The 12,721-nt window shown below is 44.5% G+C and overlaps 1 protein-coding gene across 1 annotated transcript in view; it reads left to right on the forward strand.

Moving 5' to 3' along the window:
* SEMA5B (semaphorin 5B) overlaps positions 1-12,721 on the forward strand; it is a 1,093,184-nt gene that overhangs the window by 233,713 nt on the left and 846,750 nt on the right. The window contains exon 2 of the mRNA XM_069616686.1: positions 1,501-1,561. The gene's annotated coding sequence lies outside the window, so the exon portion shown is untranslated. The remainder of the gene's footprint in view (positions 1-1,500; positions 1,562-12,721) is intronic.

Genomic DNA, 12,721 nt, shown 5'->3' on the forward strand with positions numbered 1-12,721 from the left:
AGCCATGTATAAACACTCTTATGCTCAACCAGAGTTCAACATTAGTTTACCATTTTAAGGTTGTATGTAAAAAGAACAAATGCTTTTTGTGTAATTCTTTGTGGTTATGCTAGTTAATAAAGTGTAGGCCTATCAACAAATTTAACTTGATCTATATAGCTTACATGTACACATTCTGTCTGTCTCCTTTCAGAAAATTAAAATATAATTTGTAAAATTCTCCATGTTCTTCAAGCAACATGGTTCAATACCAAAAACACTCTTTTGCATTAGCTAATTTCAGCAACACAATTATTTCTGTTATACTTGACACCTTATATTTATTGGAATAGTTTTTATAATTCCTCCAAAAGGCCTGTATTCAGAAAGCAGGAACATAATGGTTGTACCTATGAATGTTATGTCGATGTGTATGAACTCACAACAAACCGATTTATAATAATTTAGTGTCTGCTGGATGTCTAGAAGTTCTTCTTGTAAGTGGTAGTGAAGTACTCATGTTTCAGTGCCTCACAACTAGAGATTTATCAGGACACAACCATTAGAAGTTCATGAGTGCATTAACATTACATGTTTATCAGTGCACTACTAATAGAGGTTTATCCGTCCTGTTTACCCATACTCTTCTTTGAATGAATAAGAAGTGTTGGTACTCAAAGCAACACTTGCCCACATAATCAGCATACAGTCATGGCTATTTCAAGCATATGTCTGCTGACCATTCTTGGCTGGAATGACATTAGGGGCCTCATCACAAGTTTGGCATTAGTCCTTAAATGCAGCGGTACCTGCTAATACTGCTGCATTTAGGGGTCCACCCAATATAGAGCTGGGCGGAAAGTTTGGGGTTTTACCTCCTAGCTTTTTGCTGGAGGTAAAAATCCAGCTTTCTGCCCGGTTTCTGACATTTTGGTGCTATTACCTCTGGCGGTAATAGGACCCCCAATTCCATTGGCTCCAATGGGCCTAATGGGAAATGGGAACTTACCGCTGCACTGCTAGTTGGGATGCGGTGCTAGTAGCTTTGGACTGAGTAGCAAAAATGCTATTTGCGTTGGCGATATCCCACGGTATTGCCGCCATGGCTCTGATAGAGCCCTAGGTCTTGATTGTATTTTCAATCTGCCGCAAATGTGTCAATTGTTGAACTGGGGTTCCATATGTTTTTTCTGCATTGTGATAAAAAAGGGTGCTCTCAGGCATCGCGGGCTGACTGTGCAGGACCCCTACATTTTCATTTAAGTGAATTCTTTCATAGTAGGAAACACAAGCTCCTTCCAGGGGCTTAACAGAGCATTTTACTGTAAAACTGTGGTAATAAACTTTTAAGGGATAACCAAGTGGAAGAAATTAGTCTGAGCGACGCGTCACTCTTGAACAATGCCTCTGTGTTTCCATTATGTGGAAGTGCTTCTGCTGGGGCTTGTGCAGCGCCCCATTGAGCTATGCATTGTGCATGTCCACTGGAAGTCTAAGGACCTTTCTCCTCTTTCTCTGCAGGTTACCACAGGATTAACATCGAGCAAGGCCCTGAATACGACACACCCGTGATGCGGCCGCAGTAAGTTCAATTATTTATTTGTTTTGGAATCTCGTAATGTGCTATTTCAGCATACTCTCATAGTAGGCAGCTAAGCCGCCTTTTAGTTGCCCCTTAAGCTCACAATGGGAAGCCCCAGCCCTGCCTTCAGCAACCATGGTGGCTCTTAATTTTCCTCTGCCATTGTCCACGTTCGCTGCCATTCGCAGGTCTGAAATTCCAATACGTGGGAAAGCACTTCCCATGCATCGTGTGCAGTCCAGAGTTACCTCAGCGCGCAGTGTTGGGGAACTTTTGCTGGACTGTGATTGGCAGACAGTGACGTATGAGCTTTATTGGACTATGCCGCTAAGTGCATTTGGGACATGTATAGAGAAATGAGTGGAATGAAAGCTTTTAGGTCTGAAAGGAACACAAAATTAATGTAATGGTGTGTTTTTGTGTCGGCGTTAAAATACCTCAGAATGTACTAGTACTTTCCGATAATTGCCCTGAACACTGAGAATGTTCTACCGAAGAGGATAATATAGGGGACGGTTTCGGAAGCAAATAATCCTTTCTAATATTAAAGTAGGCCCATGATTTATTTTTAAAAAAGAGGAAAATAAGTGTAGGCTGTAGGGGATGAGAAAAGATGCACGCATTCATTATAATTAAGGCCCCCGTTTTTATGGTATTTATTTTTCTGCCAATTCCGTCTGCATTTATCCATATTTATTTTTTGTCCTTTTTTGTGTGTATTTATCCACATTTATGTTTTGTCATATAAAAAGATAATTTGCAACCAGTATTTTTTTATTCTAATTAAAAAATGCATTTATTAAAGAACGCATGCAGCCATAGAGGAAAGAAATGCTGGCTCAATGTTTTTCATTACAACAAACGTTTGCTCCTGTGACTGCTGCTGCCTTAAGATATATGCTGTCAGCAATTTGAAGAACTTTAATGATATTTGTATACAACGTTTACACTCTCCCTGCTGCCAATCTGCAATGTGATTGGCCTGCTATGTATGAGTGACCTCATTGAGAACCTGACAGACCTGCTTTTCCATTTTTTTAATCATTTTTTATAAATAAATACAAACAGAAAGCAGATTGATTTCCGTCTGTATCTATGTGTAAAAATCAGTGAAAACGGAAAACTGGAAGCCTTAATTATAATATAGATGGTAAGGTATCTCAGCCTGCAAAGACCTGCAGGTCAACGTTTTGAATCCTGGCAGCGCCAGCCTAGCTTTTCACCTCTCTGGAGTTAATAGCATGATAGCATTAACAAGGGCATGAGTGCCCCTGAGAAGTACCTTCACTTTGAGTCAGAACTTGTGTGAGGGCCGCTATACCATGCAAGTGAGTCAGAAGGTTTCTCAGACTAAGGGCCTGATTCATGGAATTCCTAGCACAGTGCAAAGGGACTTTGCACTGCCAACAAACACCCTGATTCACAGAGTGGTGCAAAGTGTATTTTTGCAGTGCAAAGTCATTTTGCACTGCAAAAGCACTCTTTGCACCAAAGTAGCTTTGCACTGCCAACAAACACCCTGATTCACAGAGCGGTGCAAAGTGTATTTTTGCAGTGCAAAGTCATTTTGCACTGCAAAAGCACTCTTTGCACCAAAGTAGATTTGCACTGCCAACAAACACCCTGATTCACAGAGCGGTGCAAAGTGTATTTTTGCAGTGCAAAGTCATTTTGCACTGCAAAAGCACTCTTTGCACCAAAGTAGCTTTGCACTGCCAACAAACACCCTGATTCACAGGGCGGTGCAAAGTGTATTTTGCAGTACAAAGTCATTTTGCACTGCAAAAGCACTCTTTGCACCAAAGTAGCTTTGCACTGCCAACAAAAACCCTGATTCACAGGGCAGTGCAAAGCGTATCTTTGCAGTGCAAAGTCATTTTGCACTGCAAAAGCACTCTTTGCACCAAAGTAGCTTTGCACTGCCAACAAACACCCTGATTCACAGAGCGGTGCAAAGTGTATTTTTTCAGTGCAAAGTCATTTTGCACTGCAAAAGCACTCTTTGCACCAAAGTAACTTTGCAGTGCCAACAAACACCCTAATTCACAGAGCGGTGCAAAGTGTATTTTTGCAGTGCAAAGTGACTTTGCACTGCCCCTTCAAGCGTAGTAAAGACTGGTGTCTTTATAACGAAGGGCATAGACTGTGGAGATGCTGAAATGACATTGGCAGATACACGCAGTGCTTTGGCTCTATGCCCAGGCAGGATCTCCTCTGGAAGCCCTTGCATGTCACTTCCTGACATGTGTTTAGTTAGTCGTGCTGAAATCATTTTGTAATGAGTGTCAGTTTGTTTTCTCTTGCCATGTTTTCTCGGTGAATTGTGTGCTTTGTTAGGTGACATTGGCACTGCAGTTTGCCTTCCACTCGCTTGCAAGCTGACCAGCAATCTAGCTCGTGCTGCTTGTAAAAGTGTGTTCTTAGCTCAGGTGTAGATGACCTTGATCTGACATATTCGTTGTTCGTAGACATGACTGAGCGTTGATCAATTGCTGGAGAAAGACATTGCCCTGCAAGATATGATATGCAAGACTATCGGCTGGAATGTCACTGGAAACCTTAGCATCTCTTGAGCGGTAACTCCTGGCAACTAAGCCACTTGTAAACCAGTTGCAAAACGTTCTGCAACCCAGGATGCATGGTGCGACAGGAGGCATGGGTGGATCAGTTAAACCATGTCTAACCATACTCTTCCAATATATGTAGTTAGCTATGACAGCATCATATACTCACGTGGAGTTAATGGTGTCTTTGCAGACAAGAAACTGGGCAGGTGATAGAGTACAGTGTGGAATCCAATGGGCACTGTCAAAAGAAGTGTCTTCTAATGAGTGCCCATAGAATTTCTTTTGACATGAACAATAAGAGACACCGAGCAAATCTGAGCTTAACATGGACATGATGAAGGGTATGTGTGTGTGACGGAACAGATGCTACGTGTGTAGGAATAGCATTTTATGAACTTCTTCTTGACCACTCTGATTGAAGGGACAGTGATTAGTGCTGCAGACTTTACCAGCCCAAACCACCCTCTATCGTTGCCCTGCAGGAGGCTGAGATTCAAGGCCGCCCGTGACATATGGCTGCACCTAGGACAGGGTTCTGCAACCTGCGGGTCTGCAGATGGTTTGGCATACAACTCCTGTGAACCATTACCATTCTCTGTACTGGCAAGGGATGGTGGGAGTTGTAGTTCAAAACCTTTGGAGAGCCGAAGGTTGCAGACCCCTGACCTGGGAGATTATAATTTACATATGGTGGATGCACCATATGCTATGTTCTGTTACTATGCTTTTGTACTGTGCAGACTCGCTATCGTAGTCGTTTCAAAGCATTGATCCTTGTCCGTGGTATATTGTGCCCCACCGCCTGTGGAAGACAGACCTAAGGCTGCTGGGAAGATAGCAAGAGTCAACTAGAAGGGAGGGGACATGGTGAAGGAAGTTGAAAATGCAGGGAGTGAGTCAGGCATGGGGGGTCAAGCATGGGAGAAATGCTTTCTATGGTAGATGTGTGTTAGTCCACTATGGATGGACTATCTTTTAGAGAGATGTGACACAAAAAAGGTATATGTAGGGTGGATATTCCCATTGGGATGCCACAGCAGTTGTGCAAGAACTATAGGCTAGCGAACGAGTAGTGTTGTCGGGACTCTAAGTGGTATGCAAAATCGAGGGACGGTCTCTAAGAAGGGGCGTGGCTTAAATGCCAGCATAGCCCAATGAATGCTGGGCGTATCTTAAAGAATGTGAAACCTGACTCAAGCAATGTTTTAGTTCGCTCAGCATGGTCTTGGGTGGTCTTGTTTGCAAGCAGACTTCATAGTGTAAATACATCTCGGTGGATCGCTTTTTAAATACATCTGCATAAATAAATGACTCTCTCAGTGCTTAAACAATTCAATCAGTTGTGTAAATCGCCCCCACTTTGTAAATAGATGCTTATGAGAAATGGGAGGGGGACAAATGGAATAAATGTGGGCTCCCGGCTGCTTTACATAAAATCAAAGACCATTTTGCGAATAAAAGACACTCATCCAAATAGTAAAATGTCTGCACACTACAAGCTGGACGTGAGTAAGGTAAGATAAGGAAAGTTGTCTTATACAACATGCTTCTGCCAATAATATTAGCGTTGTTACGCATGGACCTGTAAAAGAAAGTGAGTGGGAGTGTTAGTGGGAAGGCAGGTGCAGAAAGCTGTGGTTTTAATGAGTGCAGACTGCAGGTACCTGTTATCTGTGTGCCAGTAAGGATTCTGGTGTGTTTATGGTCCTGGGGAGATACGCTGGCAAAAAGGCAGTCCCAGGGTTAAAAGTGTAATGGTTGGTTCATTCAAGTGTGGGGTGTTGCTAGGAAATGCACAGAGTAGGATTCTTTGCTTATTATGCTACAACCTGTCTGATGGGTAAGGATTACGGTATGGAATGGCATTGTTTGGGTAGTGCGGGCTTAAGAAAGGAGGAATGAATGGGAAGGTGTGGATCAGGGCTCCGAGAGTTCCTCAAGTCTGGAGATAGTCCTTGCTTTGTTTTGGAGGTTGTGGTCTGATGTTAAGAGTCATAGGTGATGAGATGAACATCTGGACAATGTACCCCATGAATGAGACTCTGGTACCTTGCACAGGCACTACTGCAGACTAGTCTCCTTGGCAGATTGTCATGTTTTGACAATTTACATGCGTGGTCTCTGAAAAAGGAACCTAAAAGGCGAAGTTATTTTCCTTGTGTGTTTCTCGTGGTCCGTTCCGGTTTATTCCGTTTTATTGATGGAAGACCCTTGCCTAGAGCTGCTGTTTGAACATCTGGTGGTTCACCTCCATGTGGACATGCTTAGGTAGGGAGCTCCAGAGTTTGAAAGCCAATAGGGAGGATGAGGAGTCTCCTTGCCTTTTCCAGTTGAAGTTAGGAACTAGGTCCAGAGCTGCATTAGTGGACCGTAGTGCCCTGGAGGGCGTGTAATGCTGGGATTTACTTATGAAGGAAGAGTGGCCCTCTGCATCGTAAGTGTGGAGGACGATACAAGCAGGAGTGATTCGTTCAAACCTTTTCTTCTGGAGGAGTAGCCTGTCCACAGCGTTATGTTTGCTTTCTAATTTTTGTATGCTGCATTTCGGGAGTGTGAGATATAGGCTGTTTGCATAGTCGAGTCTTACTGGAAGGTATCATGCCCATGGCCCAGTGGGTATAGGACATGTTAATGTATGTTGCTTTGTAGAGTACAGAACTGGAAAAATAAGCTTCCAAAAATGGCTATCGCCTGTGGTTCCAGAGTGAGGCTACTGTCCATCGTGTTGGTCCAAAGGACTGTGGTGTTTTGTAAGGGCTGCACTGCAAAGCATGACTTCTGTTTGGTGGGGTTGCGCTTTAGTCTGTTAGTCATCATATATGTGTCCTCATGTGCAAGACATGTTTCAGCTGTAGTGAATTGGCGGAAAGGTTCTAAATCAAACACTCCCTGGCAATTCACCACATGCTTGTGTTCCCTGAAGTGTGCTTCCAGACTTGAGCACAGAAGAACTCGTATCTGCCTTCTATCATCCACCTCTCTGCTGATCCCCTGTCTGATACTGGTTATCTGGCTACGCCCTGAACCATGGACCCAGGTCCCTGCCCTCCCAGTTGCACACCTGCACTGCCTCCTGGCAATCCTCCACTTGGGCAGTATCTGCAGCCCTACACTCCCCCTACTTGCACTTATATAATACCTGTTGCCTGCACTTACCTCCTGCACTGCCACCTGTTGGCCGCACTCTTTTTTTAAAATATCTTATGTCTCGCACTTCTCTTCCCCTTCCCCTGGCACTTTTCCTCTCCCCTGCACGTGGCCGATCTCAGTCACTTGGCCTAGTAAGATCGTTATCTTGTCCTCCCTTGTTCCCCTCCCTTGCCTCGTCGCGCCTTGAAACGCTTGTGTATAGGCGCGCTATAAATAAAATATCATATCCCATTGCCTGCTTATTAGCGGATAACAGAGGGAGCCACGTCTCTGGAGCAATTTTTGACAACTGCCCCACCCGGGCTACACCCAGCCTTTTTGAAGCCCTGTGTGTTGCATGCTTGGCAATCCTGGCAAATATGTATGCTTAAAGAGCCTACTTTCTTTATGGTATCGCGGGTACGTTCCTGAATAGTAATTCTGGGACGGCCAAGCTTACGCTAGAAGGCGGCCTGTTATAATGGCAGCATATGCACATGGGGGTTTAAACCTTACCATATGATGAATGTATCCGTCGCATAATAGCATTACTCAGGCACGTGTGGCTGCACTTCACCTATGACAACCAAAATGTGTTGGCTTTGCCAGTTCCTGTTATTTACATGTCAGCTACACATCCACCAGAATTAGTGCTCAGGGATTGTTTTTGTCTAGCGAGTTCTCTATAAAATCAAAATAACGTCACTTTTCGCGCACACTATGAACTTCACCATCCTGGGGCATACGCCCAATGAATTGAGATGGTTGGAAACTATGGGGAGCGATGGGGAATGTAGTCTGTGGAAGGACCATTGATCCCGTTTTTTTATAGAGATCTGTTGTCTGTATGGTTTCATCCGAATAGGGACATCCATCGGTCCCGAGAGGGTTAACACGGGTCCCAACATGTTGAAATAGATGTTGTGACGTGCAAATGATATGACCCTTTTGACTCATCGTGTGAACCCAATTCCGGTGTTTCACATTCTGGCTATGCGTGTTCCATGTTCCCCTACTAAAGTCAGATGAGATGCGTCCGTTTATGTAGCACTTCGAAGCACTTGCACTCTTCTGGGTTTTCAACATTGCTGCACTTTATTGAATAACTTGGGAGATATCGGTGACAATGATGCGAATATTTTGCTAGTGTGCATTGAATCGTTTTCATTGCTAATAAAGTGATATGTGTTTTATGCTCAAAAATGTTATACAAATGTCTTCCTGTGTGAATCCGTGGAAGATTAGGGAGAGGGGTTGATCACTAGATGGAGTCCAGTTTTAAGGACATGCATACACTTAGATGCACATGTGGTAAACAGGCAGGGGGACCTACTCTATTTCTTTGGGGTGTATTCCCCGTTTGATGAATAGGTGTCCCGTCTGCAGATAACATTCATGGTTGAGCCATTTGTGGACTGTGCGGCTTACATTCAGGCCAGATTGGTCAGCCAGATGGGAAAATGACTGGTCCTCATTCCCAATGGCACAGATGTGTTAATACAAATGATGAGCTCCTTCCTTAAGGGTATATAGTTCACAGGGCTGCACGTGAGAACTACTAGCTCCAGCAACTCCATTGCACTACAGTGATATCCGAGTGCCCTGTGTTTTACCCCTTGCAGCAGTGGGCGAAGTGTACGAAAAGAAGCAGTGGAACTGTGTTCCCTGCTGGCCTGCCCGGCTCCCCACGCACCCCATCGGCACGCCCCATCCCACGTGCAATCCAAACCCCCAAACAAACACACCTGCTATTTAAGGGAATGTTCACTGCAGTGCACTGAAGTGCAAGTTTCAACTTCTTCCTACACTTTTATTTTAAAACGAAACCATTCCATTAAAATAAAAGTATAGGACTGTAAAACTTTAAAAAAGAAAAGTAGAGACGCACCGCTCCCGCCCACTTTGTCCACTGTCAGGCACATACTGCTGAGTGGCTATACCTCACAGATGAAGCCCACTTATCCAGGTACAGCTCGTTTAGAGCTGCCTGGCACACAATCATGTTTACACATAGTAAAAAATGTGAAATGGTACAATCTTTTCAACAAATAAAAATGCAAAATATTGATGGAACTGGCTAAACGTTCTCGGGCTGTTGGCCTACATGGGCGGCCAAACTTGGTATTTAAGAACCAGCCTAAATCGTGGGAAGAGACACTACATGCATGATTCTGGATAACTGGAAAAACTGGAAAAATCCAAGAGATGTGGGTGGAGAGGCCCCATATTGAAGAAAGGCAATCGAAGTGTTTCAGGGAATTGCCTGCCAATAGTGCTGCTGGGTGCCAGCAGCAAAATCTCTGCCTCAGGGCTGCTGGGAGAATTAAAAGAGGGGGTGAACCGGGAGAAGTTATCATCTTTCAAAAAGACTTTAGAGAAGGTTGCTTATGTATCCATAATATTGTAATGCTTAAATATTTCACTAATCCGACCTGAAGTCAGAGGAGGATAGCCTTGGCAGCAAGAGGACATGGAGCAACACAGGTTCGATCCCAGGGTCCGCGCTTAGAAACCTCTGGGTATTAAGCGCGTTATAAATAACCTATCACATCATATCATAATCAATGCAGGGTCAGCCCCCTCTGTATAAGACATTCATTGAACTCGGGGCAAATTGCAGAGATGGGACATAGATGCAGATTTACTCCAACTCATAAAGATCTTGCATAATAACACCTCTTCTTCCTCTTCCTCCTCTTCCTCCTTTATTTATTGAGGGTGGACCAAGCTTTAGGAAGCAACAGAGTGATTTGCAAGTCATAGGGGGCAGTACACAGCGAGGGAAGCAGATGGCAAAGGATCAATACAAGGTAGCCGGGAGCGAACCGTGGGGGAGGGGAATTGCAAGCAATATGGCAGTAAGCGATCAACAAGCAACCAAGGGATGAAAGAGGGGGGAGCAGCTTGCTCAGTCTCAGGTTAGGTTGGGAACAAAGGGCGGGTGGACTTAGGTGTTAGGGAAAAGACGTTCCTTGAAGAGAAGGGTCTTGTGCTCCTTCCTGGAAATGTGTAAGCGAGGGAGCGAGTCTGGTATTGATGGGGAGGAGGTTCCAGAGTCTGAGGCCGTAAACAAAGAAGGGCTGTCTTCCGTTTTTTTTTTCCTTCCTGCACCACAGGTACATCTTCAGAGAAGTTATTGGTTGCAAGACAACCCAAACTAAGGTGCGTTCCAGCATCTCAATTATTTAACTTCTACGCAGCGAGCATTGGAAATCCATTAAATAAGGCCCATACATTTCCTCTAAAAATCGGAACAACCCATGTTTGTTGGGTTGGTTTTACTGGTGATTTGGTGCTATTAGACCAGACCACAGTTGGACTACCGCGAGGTACCAATGTAGTACAAAAGTACTCTTCGAGAACAAGCTGGAGATTGACATAAATAAGACCAGTTTGATTATCCTTCGTACTGAATAGAACGAAGGAAATGTACCTGGAACTTGGAGGTGATCCCTGAATATTAATACTTGGAGAGTTACGTCGACGACAAAGAAAATGATATTACCCTCTGCAATAAGCATATAAATAAGATCCCCCCTAAGATAGCAGCATTGTTGTCCTTTCATTGGGGAAAAGGAGAGTTTGCATTCATCTTTTTGTAAAAACTGCCACAAATAAAAGATAACATTGATGGCTTTGTATGTGGTGGAAGGATGACTGAACTCAAACCGTCTTGGGTTGACCCCATTGAGTCTCGATACTGGACAACAATGTTTTGTCCACGGCAGTCCTGCCCCAGGGCAATAGCCAGAACAGAAATGGGATTGCTCTCACTGTTGACGACCTGCAAGATAAGAGCGTGTCTCTTTTTAAAAATTAAGGTGGCTAAAAAAGCCCAACCTTTGCCCCTGAACAGGGTGGCAGATACATTGTGCCACTCGAAGCAGCTGGTAGATTTTAAGACTTCAAACAAATCACTTCTGAAGGAAATTGGTGTAGCGCTTAATGTAAATAAACGAGTTGGCCATGATGGAATGGACTCACATATTAGTGAAATCAACAGTAAAGTGGCTCGATGGGATCGAAACCAAAATGGGTGTTATTTAGAAAAGAAAACAAATGGTTAAGGAATATTTAATTTGGTCAAATGTTGACTTATGTTATTACGTTTCCCTAGAGACAGCAGCACAAAACATCCATGAAGTGTATCTTCAACTTGTTAGAAAGAATCGGGGTGATTGCACTAGATGAAGGCGACCAGCTGAAAGTGAAACACAATGCACATTTTAGAAGCTGGGGGGGTGAGGTGGAGAACCTAAAAGTGGGTCATAAAGTGTCAGCAGCTAAAAGATGTCAGAAGAGATTATTTTAAAAGATGTGTTAATGATGCTTCTGCATTGACTGGCAATGGTTTTTGGGCTCGTGGTGTGATGGACGGACACATATCTCAGATGAATTGAAAGAACAACCATGTAGTAACTAAGCTTTGGAAGATGCAGGAGATTCAGAGACAACCGTGGAGTGCTATACACCTCCTGCTGTGAGGGAGAGCTTCCTACCTGCTGCCGCGAAAGAGATCTTGCCACCTCCTGCTGCAAAGCAGAGCTTCCCGCCTTCTTCCAAGGAGGACCGCTTCCCACCTCCTGCCAAGGAGGAACGATTCCCGATTCCTGCCATAGAGGAGAGCTTCCCACCACCTGCTATGGAGGAGAGCTGTCCACCTCCTGCCACGGAGGCGAGCTTCCTGTCTTGTTCCAAAGAGGACAGCTTCCCTTCTCCTGCCACAGAGCAGAGATTCCTGCCTCCTGCCACGGACGAAAGATTCCTTTTTCCTGCCATAAAGGAGAGCTTCCCGCTGACTGCTATGTAGGAGAGCTGTCCAGCTCCTGCCACGGAGGAGAGCTTCCCGCCTTCTTCCAAGGAGGACAGCTTCCCACCTCCTGCCACAGAGGAGAGATCCTTGCCTCCTGACATGGAAGAAAGATTCCTGCATTCTGCCACAGAGGAGAGCTTCCCGCCGCCTGCTATGGAGGAAAGCTGTCCACCTCTGGCCACAGAGGAGAGTTTCCCACCACCTGCCATGGATGAGAGCTTCCTGCTTTCTCTCACGGAGGAGAGCTTCCTGCCCTCTTCCACGCCCTTTCCTCCTGCTGTCACCAACCGGGGTTAGACTGAGGCAAAGAATACGCCCAGGCAGCATATGAAAAAAGTGGCCCACATTCGGAAATGGGCGTTTCTTAATTTTTGCTGCAAACCGAGTAAGACCTATGGCAACAGTATTGGTGACAGAGCATTTCAAATGCACATTTTGCCAATAACATTAGTCAATATCAGAAGCTGTAAAGTGCACTAAACCTTGCATCTCAACACTAGTTGGGCTATCACTTCACGCGTTGCACTATTGCTTCATAGGTGAGCCAAAAGCAATTTTATTGTGGAACAAAAATTAGGAATACTTGGAAAATGTGCACGTTTTATTTGGGTTCATGATCCGCCATTTTAAAATGGCACAGAAGGGTAAAAT

This window comes from Ambystoma mexicanum, chromosome 9 (genome assembly GCF_040938575.1).
Source record: "Ambystoma mexicanum isolate Mex_15411 chromosome 9, UKY_AmexF1_1, whole genome shotgun sequence".
Classification (NCBI taxonomy): Eukaryota; Metazoa; Chordata; class Amphibia; order Caudata; family Ambystomatidae; genus Ambystoma; species Ambystoma mexicanum.